The sequence below is a fragment of the Vigna radiata genome, chromosome 1 (assembly GCF_000741045.1).
Source record: "Vigna radiata var. radiata cultivar VC1973A chromosome 1, Vradiata_ver6, whole genome shotgun sequence".
NCBI lineage: Eukaryota > Viridiplantae > Streptophyta > Magnoliopsida > Fabales > Fabaceae > Vigna > Vigna radiata.
In genome coordinates, this window is record NC_028351.1 from 7,559,053 (window position 1) to 7,569,892 (window position 10,840).

A 10,840-nucleotide genomic window follows, 5' to 3' on the forward strand; every position below is an offset into this window, starting at 1 on the left:
GGGTTTCGAAAGTTTCGAAATGTGAAAATCTGATGAAGTAAAGAATAAAGTAAATAGGGTAACTTTTTTAATAGAGTTACTTTTTTTAATAGGGTTAAAAGAGTAAAAGTACAAAAAATAAAAAGGTTAGTTTTGGAATTAAGAAAAATAAAAAAAATAATTGGGGAGGTGGATCTCCAACCGGTGGAGGTGCAGGCATCAACTCCCCTCTTCAAAACTTGTTGCTTACTCGTCAACGGACGAGGAAGAAGTTGGGCTGCTCATATTTTTGTCTTGGCCCAAAATTGGTCCCCACAAAACATTAAAATATTTAATAAAAACAGGTATTTGGAAAATGTATTTAAAAAATTAGAATTCATTTAATTATGCAATACTATTTTTTTGTCTGTTTATATACGTGTCATTTTAAAATTGGTGTTAATTGAAGAAATACGAGTGATAACTACGATTTATAAATATCTCGTTATAAAAATGCTAACTCTCAATTTCCCCCGTATAAATAGACTGTGGCAAGAATTTTTAAAATTTAAGAATATATCAGTAAAAAATTTAAATTTATGAATATCATGACACAAGAACTATCAATTAAAAGAGTTATATATTCGACTATATTTTTCAATATTTTGTTTCTTCCTTTTCAATATTCGACTATATTTTATTTGTTCAAAGTTATCAATATGTGTTATGTGAAGTCTTCTTTAAAAATAACCAATTAATTTTATTATATACATATATAATTGGGGATTAAATTATTCATATTAATTTAAATATATTAATTATATACTTATATTCAGATATTGATATCGTTTAAAAATATATATTTATTATTAAATAAAAATTACAATTATGAGTTGAGAGTGTAACAATTGTTAACAATGTAAGATTCCATTTTTCCTTATAAAATATAGTTTGTTAAACTTGTATATGCAAGAGCATATAAGTCTATCGAAATTCATCATAATTCGTGAGAGCAAAAGTAGGATTCCAAAATATAAGAATATGCTAAATAAAGTTTTTCATAATATTTTTTAAAAGAAATAAAATAAAATAAGTTTCCATGGACGAAACGTAACTTATTTTCAAGTTAAAAAAATGATAATGTAAAAGAAAAAAATGAAATTTTTTTATAAATTAATTTATTTACGAGTTAATAACATTATAAAAATATAATGTAATCATTTAAGAATACAAAACCAACAATACCATATTTTACAAATTTTAATATTCAAAATACACGTAAAAATCAAACATACCATAATATTTAAATTTAAATTTTATCCAACAAACATCATTCTTTAAAAATGTCAAGGTTTTTTTAAAAGAAAATGATAAATATTTTATATTTTGATTTTTTGGGAAACAAAATCAAAATGGTATTTTAGAATATATATATATATATATATATCTAAATCAAATTATTTATGAACATATTTCATTTAGAACCTAATACTACTTTTATTTTAATAATAATAATAAAAAATAACTTTTTATATCATAATGAAAAAATATATATATTTTAAAAAAATTTGCTGACACACTATGAACTGATTCAATAGAAATTATTTTTTAGCTATAATTGTATGAACACTATTTGGATTCACGGATTTGAAGTTCAACCACAAATACAATACATTCGACACAGAATAAGATTTTAAGCATATAAGGTTCATACGTAATACTAATTAAAGTAGTTTATTTAATGATATAGATTTCAAGGTTATTAAATCTTAAGTATATTTTAATCTCAGAGATTACGTAGGTCTTCATGACTTAGTCCAGCAATTTAGTTTTTCTTTAATCAAATAACATAAATTTCAAATCAAGTTTGACTTAGTTCAATTTAAAATTAATTTAGAATATATGAATTAAATCAAATTAATATTTATTACTTTTTATTTTTACAATTTTGTTATTATAAAGTTATTAAACAAATTTATTACAAAAATTAAAATATTTAATAATGAAAAATATACTATTTTCTTTTTTATTATAGTTCTTTAGAATAAAATCTTCCCAAGATGAAGATGTCCCAATAAATCAGATTATTTGTTAAATATTTTAGGCATGGGTATAACATATGTTATATTTTCTTGGTCAAGTCTTCCAAAATTTGATTAGGAGGCTTATCACATCCAAAATTTAAGAATAGAGACTCTATATAACCAGAGATTCAACACCAGTTGAAAATTGTTAATCTTTTATAACCTCTATTTTCTCAGAACTGAAGAAGACTTGCTTCCATTTTCCATCAAATTTTCTACGTCAAATAAATGCATGTCTTCGTTAATTTCACTTCAGGCAAATAGTCAAACTGCACAATCGAGTTTTTTTTTTTTTTTTTTTTTTTTTTTTTTTTTTTTTTTTTTTTATCAGCCCCTTTGAGAATCAGAGACTTAGTCAGACAGTGCCTTCTCAATCACTGGTCTTTGAATTCTTTTTAATAATATATTTTAATTTTAGTCAAATGATTTGAAATTTTGTAGGCATTACCACTTAATTTCCTATCTTGCAGTTCTTTTTCAGTCTGATGATAATTCAAATTTATGTAAAAACTAATATGAATAAGGAATTCAGGATCCATTTGAAAACTTGGCTTGACAATTTAGGTAACTTTTTTGAGGAATTTCACAAAAAATTGCGAAATAAACTGTATAACAAAAGGAGAAAAGCTCAAGTTCTTCATTGTTACTGCAATTTATTAGTATCAGAAATCCTATTGCTCTTTCTCAGTTCTTATATATTTTCCATGAAACCTATTGTTCATTTAAAAATACAATTGCTAATAAGGTAATCAAGCTTGTTACAAAGAGAATGCAAAAATAAAAAAGTCTACAACATTAGTTAACAAAAATTGTAATTGTAAAAGAGCCATTGGAATGGCCTGGAAAAATCAGGAAAAATTTCATGATTGGACCATTTCCAAAGTAAATATTTATTGAATGAGGAACCAAAAGTCAAATAAAAAGAGTTTCTTTATTCTGTTTTCTGCCAGCAAATTCCTATAACTTGAAAATTATTAATTTGAGTTATATTTTATCATTCAAAGTCAAACACATGATTCATTCTCTTGTATAAAGAAATGAAGAAAACTGACTCCATTGGTTCTATGGCACCTATAAATTTGATGACCATGAATTGGGTGTTAGGTTAACATACAGTGAGAAATAATGAATGCATTAAGCAGTGTTCGTTCAATATCAGTAGCCTTTGTTTTTCTGCTGATAATCAGCTTCACTTTCATTGCACAGATTACTCCAGTCAATGCAGGTTGGTATATATTCTCCTCAGACACAAAATATATGAATTGTTGTAACAGTTTAACAACATTCCGTGATCTTGCTTAATTTGCAGATCTGGTTATGAGAAAATTGGGTACTATGAAAAGTCCACCTCCTCCACCCATTGTTGGCAAGCCACCGAAACCTGCACTACCACCTCCTAATAGTCAACCTCGTCATCCTCCATCCATGCCCTAACTGTTCATGATCTTCGCAAGTTGCAATACATTACAATATATTATCACGATGAGAGATATAAATGAGTTCAAATTGTATGGAATAAATGAGATTCTGATGTTATACAAGTATGAAGCTATATTATAGTTGATAACAACTTAAAGGAAAGAATAAAGATTATATAAACTTCAATTTTAAGAATTTCTTAAAATCTTATTTTATTAATTTTGACTTTAGTAATAATTGGTTTGATTTGGATAAAGATAAAATAAATATAGATATGTTTGATTTTAAGTTAGTTAATATTTTATTTTTAATTTTTATTTATTTGGATGTGAAGATTTAATGAAAAAGTATCTAATTTAAAAAGTTAACTTATTTGTGTAGATTCACGTCCTTTTACATTATTTATACCAATAATCCATTTACATTTTAGTAACTATAACCAACGATTCATAGTTAAACATCCTTAATTTAGTAGTTTGGGAATTATGAACTTTTAAAGTTTTCTAAAATATTTGTGAATGATAAAAACATTTTAAAAATCCTATAATGCATCCTAAAGGACTTGGTCTAACATTCTTCTTTATTCAGTTAGAAAACCTACATCCTTCAAATTTTATCAAAATATGTAAATGGAATCTCTCTCTCTCTCTCTCTCTCTCTCTCTCTATATATATATATATATATATATATATATATATATATATAATTGGGGATTAAATTATTCATATTACTTCTACATATATTAATTATATACTTAAATTCAGATATTGAGATCATTTAAAAATATTTATTTATTATTAAATAAAAATTACAATTATAAGTTGAGAGTATAACAATTGTTAACCATGTAAGATTCCATTTTTCCTTATAAATATAGTTTGTTAAACTTGTATATGCAAGAAAATATTAGTCTATAGAAATTAGTCAGAATTCGTGAATTTATTCTATAAATAAAAGTTGCTTTGATGGTTAGCCGACGTATTTTTCTTATTTTATTCGGGTTTTCGAGTTGGGAGCAAAAGTAGGATATGAGAATATGTAAATAAAGTTTTTCATAATATGTTTTAAAAGGAAACAAAAAATAAGTTTCTCCTTGAACGAAAAGTAAGTTATTTTCAAGTTATAAAAAAATTGAAAATGTCAAAGAACTAAATGAAAATGTTTTGTAAATTAATTTGTGTATGAGTTAATAATGTAATAATTTAAGAATACAAAACCAACAATACCATGTTTTACAAGTTTTTAATATTTAAAATACACGTAAAAATCAAACATATCGTAATATTTAAATTTAAATTTAAATTTTATCCAATAAACAACATTCTTTGAAAATGTCAAGTTTTTCTTAAAAGAAAATGATAAATATTTTATATTTTTATTTTTTGGGAAACCAAATAAAAATGATATTTAAAAGAAAAAATAGCTGACACACTATGTACTAATTCAATATAAATTATTTTTTAGCTATAATTGTAAGAACACTATATGAATTCACGGATTTCAAGTTTAACTACAAGTCCAATACGTTCCACATAGAATAAGATTTTAAACATAGCATACAAGGTTCCTACGTCATACTAATTAAAGTGGTTTGTTAGTCCAGCAATTTAGTTTTTGTTTTATCAAATAACATAAATTTCAAATCAAGTTTGATTTGGTTCAATTTATAATTAATTTAGAATATATGAATTAAATCAAATTAATATTTATTACTAAATTTTACTTTTTATTTTTACAATTTTGTTATTATAAAGTTATTAAACAACTTTATTAAAAAAATTAAAATATTTAATAATGAAAAATATACTATTTTCTTTTTTATTATAATTGTTTAGAATAAAATCTTTCCCAAGATCAAGATGTCACAATAAATCAGATTATTTGTTAAATATTCTAGGCATGGGTATAACATATGTTATAATTTTCTTGCTCAAGTCTTCCAAAATTTGATTAGGAGGCTAATCAAATCCAAAATTTAATAATAGAGAGTGAACTACCACTCTATTTAACCAGAGATTCAACACCAGTTGAAACTTGTTAATCCTTTATAACCTCTAGTCTCTCATGATCAGAACTGAAGAAGACTTGCTTCCATTTTCCATCAAATTTTCTACGTGAAATAAATGCATGCCTTAGGTTAATTTCACTTTAGCCATCTTGGAGAGGTTCGATATACACATCCAGGTTTTTTCTTTTTTTCTTTTTTTTATCAGTCCCTTTGAGAATCCGAGACTTAGTCAGACAGTGCCTTGTCAATTACTGGGTCTTTGAATTCTTTTTAATAATATATTTTTTAGTCAAATGATTCGAAATTTTGTAGGCATTACCACTTAATTTCCTATCTTGCAGTTTCTTTTTCAGTCTAATGATAATTCAAATTTATGATCCCTTTGAAAACTTGGTTTCACAATTTAGGTAACTTTTTTGAGGAATTTCACAAAAAATTGCGAAATAAACTGTATAACAAAAAGAGAAAACCTCAAGTTCGTCATTGTTACTGCAATTTATTAGTATCAGAAATCCAATTACTCTTTCTCAGTTCTTATATATTTTCCATGAAGCCTTGTTCAATTTAAAAATACAATTGCTAATAAGGTAATCAAGCTTGTATTGTTACATAAAAAAGTCTACAACATTAGTTAACAAAAAAGTGTAATTGTAAAAGAGCCATTGGAATGGCCTGGAAAAATCAGGAACAATTTCATCATTGGACCATTTCCAAAGCAAATATATTTAAAACTATCATGTTAAATATTTATTGAATGAGGAACCAAAAGTCAAATAAAAAGAGTTTCTTTATTCTGTTTTCTTCCAGCAAATTCCAATGACTTGACAATTATTAATTTGAGTTATATTTTATCACTCAAAGTCAAACACATGATTCATTCTCTTGTATAAAGAAATGAAGAAAATTGATTCCATTGGTTCTATGGGAACTATAAATTTGGTGACTATGAAGCAGTCTGGTGTATGAATTTGGTTTTAGGTTAACATACAGTGAGAAATAATGTATGTATTAAGGAGTGTTTGTTCAATATCAGGAGCCTTTGTTTTTCTGCTGATAATCAGCTTCACCTTCATTGCACAGATTCCTCCAGTCAATGCAGGTTGGTATATATTTTTCCTCACACACAGAATATATAAATTGTTGTGACAGTTTAACAACATTCCGTGATCTTGCTTAATCTGCAGATCTGGTAATGAGAAAATTGGGTCCTATGGCAAGTCCACCGCCTCCACCCATTGTTGGCACGCCACGGAAGCCTCTACCACCTCGTAATAGTCAACCTCGTCATCCTCCATCCATACCCTAAGGGTTCATGATCTTCGCAAGTTGCAATATATTACAATATATTATCACGATGAGAGATATAAATGAGTTCAAATAGTATGAAATAAATGAGATTCTGAGGTTATGCAAGTATGCAACTGTGTAGTTGACAGCAGCTTAAAGGAACAATTAAGGATTTATCTATACCAATAATCCATTTTCTTTTTAGTAACTATAACGAACGATTCATAGTTCAACATCCTTAATATAAAGTAGTTTGGGAACCTTGAACTTTTAAAGTTTTCTAAAATATTTGTGAATGAGAAAAACATTTCAAAAATCTTATAATGAATCCTGAACGACTTGGTCTAACATTCTGCTTATAATAAGAAAGAACTACAGCGCGAATACTGGAAGACAAAAGAACTACCATACATAAGTTATTTTATATGATAATTTTCTAACACTTTCTAATGTCTATGTCAATTAAACATGTTTCATCAAGAAAATCTAAGTCTGTCAAATTTTACCATCATAATTATTTAATAATAAATCTGTACTTGAATGGTTCATTAATTTGAAAAGAATATTGCACTGAAACAACATCATAAAAGTTGACACATTGATTTAGAAGAAAAATCACACTATCCCATGATTCCTGTACAAAAAAATAATAAAGAAAACGCAACGCTATACACTTTATATTTCCCATGCAGAACCTAATGTCACCATTTTATCTCCAGCTCATCACCCACAATCCTCCATACTGAGAAGGAAACGCAACGCTAAATCCTCGCCTTCTCTCCCTTCTCTTAAACCCTAAGTTTCTCTGCAACTAACCCCAGAATCCGATTCCTACCTTCACTTTCCTCTTTTCCTCTTTTTCTTATTCAGTTTTGTTGAACTGTTGGAAGAGGTATATCGCGTTGACTGTTGGAAGAGCTCAAGATCTTTGTGCATTTCATACAGTTTAGCAAACGCAACCCACAAAGTGTGAGGCTTTCCCACTGCCTTCATGGGATCAATCGTCCTCACCGCTTCAGTGTAAGTCATTATCTGCTTCGTAGGGTTCCCTTCAAAGAGCTTCACCCTCCTGTGCCACTGTTCTACATTATGAGGATTTTGACGCAAAACCACGCTGTTGGCCAATTCCGCCCTCCTCTCCATAAGGTAATCAAACCGAGCAAACCTCAAGTCTATGTCTTTCTTGTCATTCAACCAAAACCCATGCAAGCCATTTTCCTCACCCTCATCATCTTTTTCATTACTCAACCCCATCTCGTCCATCTTGTAAGCAAGCATGCTCTCTTCAAACTGTGAGTAAGAATCAAATATGACACTAAAATCCCTGACCGTGATAACAGTAGACATACCCTCCTCAAACACATCCCGAGCCTTCTCATGAAAACCCCTCCTAATGTAATACTCAGCAAGCGAAGTCCAAAGCCTACCCACCTCATCAGTGAACTTCCTAATCCCACCCCTAATGATAGGGTCCACATTCAACCTAGAAACCTCATTGGCATGGCGAGTGAGCAAATCACATAACTCCAACCAAAGCCGGTGCTTGGTCTTACCCTTTATGGAGTAAAACTGGTCATCATTGAGAACCGAAGCCAGCCTCTCAGATGCCTCTTGCCAGAGACTCGAATTAAGCAAAAATTCAATAAAATCCTTGAGAAGGATCATACTTCAAATACTTGCGATAAACCCGAAGAGAAGTCTCAATTAGAATACCCTTCTGGCTCACGAACACAAGATAATGTTCCCAGATACGGTCGTGCTGGGTGACGGGGAGGGCGCAGAGAGCCCTGTCGAAGGTCCTGCGAGTTCGAGTAACCAATTTCTGATTGGTTAGGGTTTGCAGATACATAATCCAAATTCGCGGCATCTTGTGCATGGTGACTAATGCACGCTCGAAGGTATTATTGAGCGTATCGTATTGAGAGTGAGTGACGGGGAGGTTGCGAACGACGTCGAGGCGCTCGCGGAGGTACGCGTGCCACAGCTTGTAGCTTCCGCTAAGCGCCTTCAGTGCCCGCTCGTAAATCACGAAGCGCTTCTTGAACGGAGCTTCCGAACGCGCAATTAGGTAAAGCCACCATAGCTTAAGGCTGAAAGGGTTTCGAAGCAACTCCTCTTCGTACAAAAGGTCGTCTCTTGAGGGATACAAATCTTGCGCAATCGCCATTTACACTCGTACAAAATTTTTTTTGCTGTAGTATGATGAACTCATTTTCAGTCAATTTTTGAAAAACTTTTTCAATCTTAGACCAATTTACCCGTTCTTAGACTAATTCAACTTGAAATCCATTTTAGACCAATGATATATAATTTAGAGTTAAATATGAATTCCCGTGGGATTGTACTATTACAAGGTCTTCATCATCCAGTCTAACCGTTTAGTTTATTCTTAACTTTATTAAATAGTTATCTAGATCAAAAATAAATTTCAAATCCAGTTACTTGGCTCAATTTAAAATTAATATAAAATAAATTAAATTAATATTTACTATTAAATTTTATTGCTTTTTACAACTTTCTTATTATTAAATTCTTAAGCACTTTTATTATTAAATAATTTTTTATTATAAACATAATTTATTTATCATCATATATATATATATATATATATATATATATATATATATATATATATAATATGCCAATAAAGTAATTATTTTGCGGATCTTAATTTATGGAAAGAAGGAATATTATACAAAATTTATCAGGCTATATATAAAACAGGCTTGTGGAAGTACAAATTCATCCTGAAAACTAATCTAGAGAAACCTGTTATAAAATCAACAGAGCTTATACAGATTCCTTGAAGTAATGAAAAATGACTATATTAAAACAACTTTTAACTTATAATCTATAATTGCACATATATATGCTTATAAATTAACATCAGGGTCATATACATATATATCATAAAACCTGATACGACAAACATTGATAAACAAGACAAAAAGAGAATCAAAGAAAGCTTGTTGGGCTTAAGATATGTTGCTATAGGTCAGGGATTAAGCAACATGAATGGAGGAGTAGAAGGTTGACTACCAGGCATTTGTGGTTTGCCAACCTTTGGTGAAGGAGGTGGACTTGCCATGGCACCAAGTTTTCTCATTTTCGGATCTGAAAATTCATATAGTCACAATCTTCAACATCTATATGTTTCTATGTTTGAATGAGATATAGACTTACCTGCAGTAGTTACTGGAACATGGACTGCAGAGAAAGAAAGAAAGATGATTAGCAGAAGAAGAAAAGGTAAAGATCTTGAACAAAGACTGGTCTGAGCCATGTTGAAAGCAGAAACGAAGTTAATGTTCAAGCATTGCTTCATAGAATCATGGTAATGGAAGTTTATATATGAATGTCAGTCAATGTTACTTAAATAACTTTCAATTAAATTTCTCCTAGAAAATTATTAATAAAAAGATGTGATAGTTACTTTCTAGCAAAAATACAAACACTATAAAACCTCAAGTTGCCTGCTGAATGAATTTGATTTCTTGACAATATATAAATGTTAAATTAAGAACCTCTAAACCTACATTTGACTTGGAAACTGTCCATGGTAGATAACAAAATACTCTTTTTAAATTGATGTTGTAAACTTTTTATTTATTTACTCCTCAAATATTTTTCCTTCTTTTCATGCTTGTTTATTTGCCATTGCTCTTTTAATGGAGATAAGCTCTTTAGAAAATAAGAGGAGAAAGAGCAAATGGGACAATTGATAATAAATTGTAGTAACAAGTATAAATAATTATCAATTGGGTTTTTTCTATATCATGTTTTTTAATACATTTATGTTGAATATATAAACCATTCAAGCACACACAACTAAAATAAAAAATACAAAATACAAAAAATAAATAAAAATAGAAATTTATATTAATTAAAGAAATTACAACATTTCTCCTTTTACATTAAAAGGAACTTCTAAAATATTAAGAGAATAAAAGATATAAGAGAATGAAAAAATACCAAACTTTATTTTTATTTTAATTTATTTTTTTAAAATATTGTCAATAATTAAAATATCCTTCTATGATGATATAGGCTACTTATTATAAATTTTAAAAATAACTTATACATT

General features: G+C 28.6%; 1 pseudogene; it reads right to left on the bottom strand.

The window, feature by feature from the left end:
* Window positions 1-7,593: 7,593 nt before the first annotated feature.
* LOC106756635 lies at window positions 7,594-8,923 on the bottom strand (annotated as a pseudogene).
* Window positions 8,924-10,840: the final 1,917 nt, after the last annotated feature.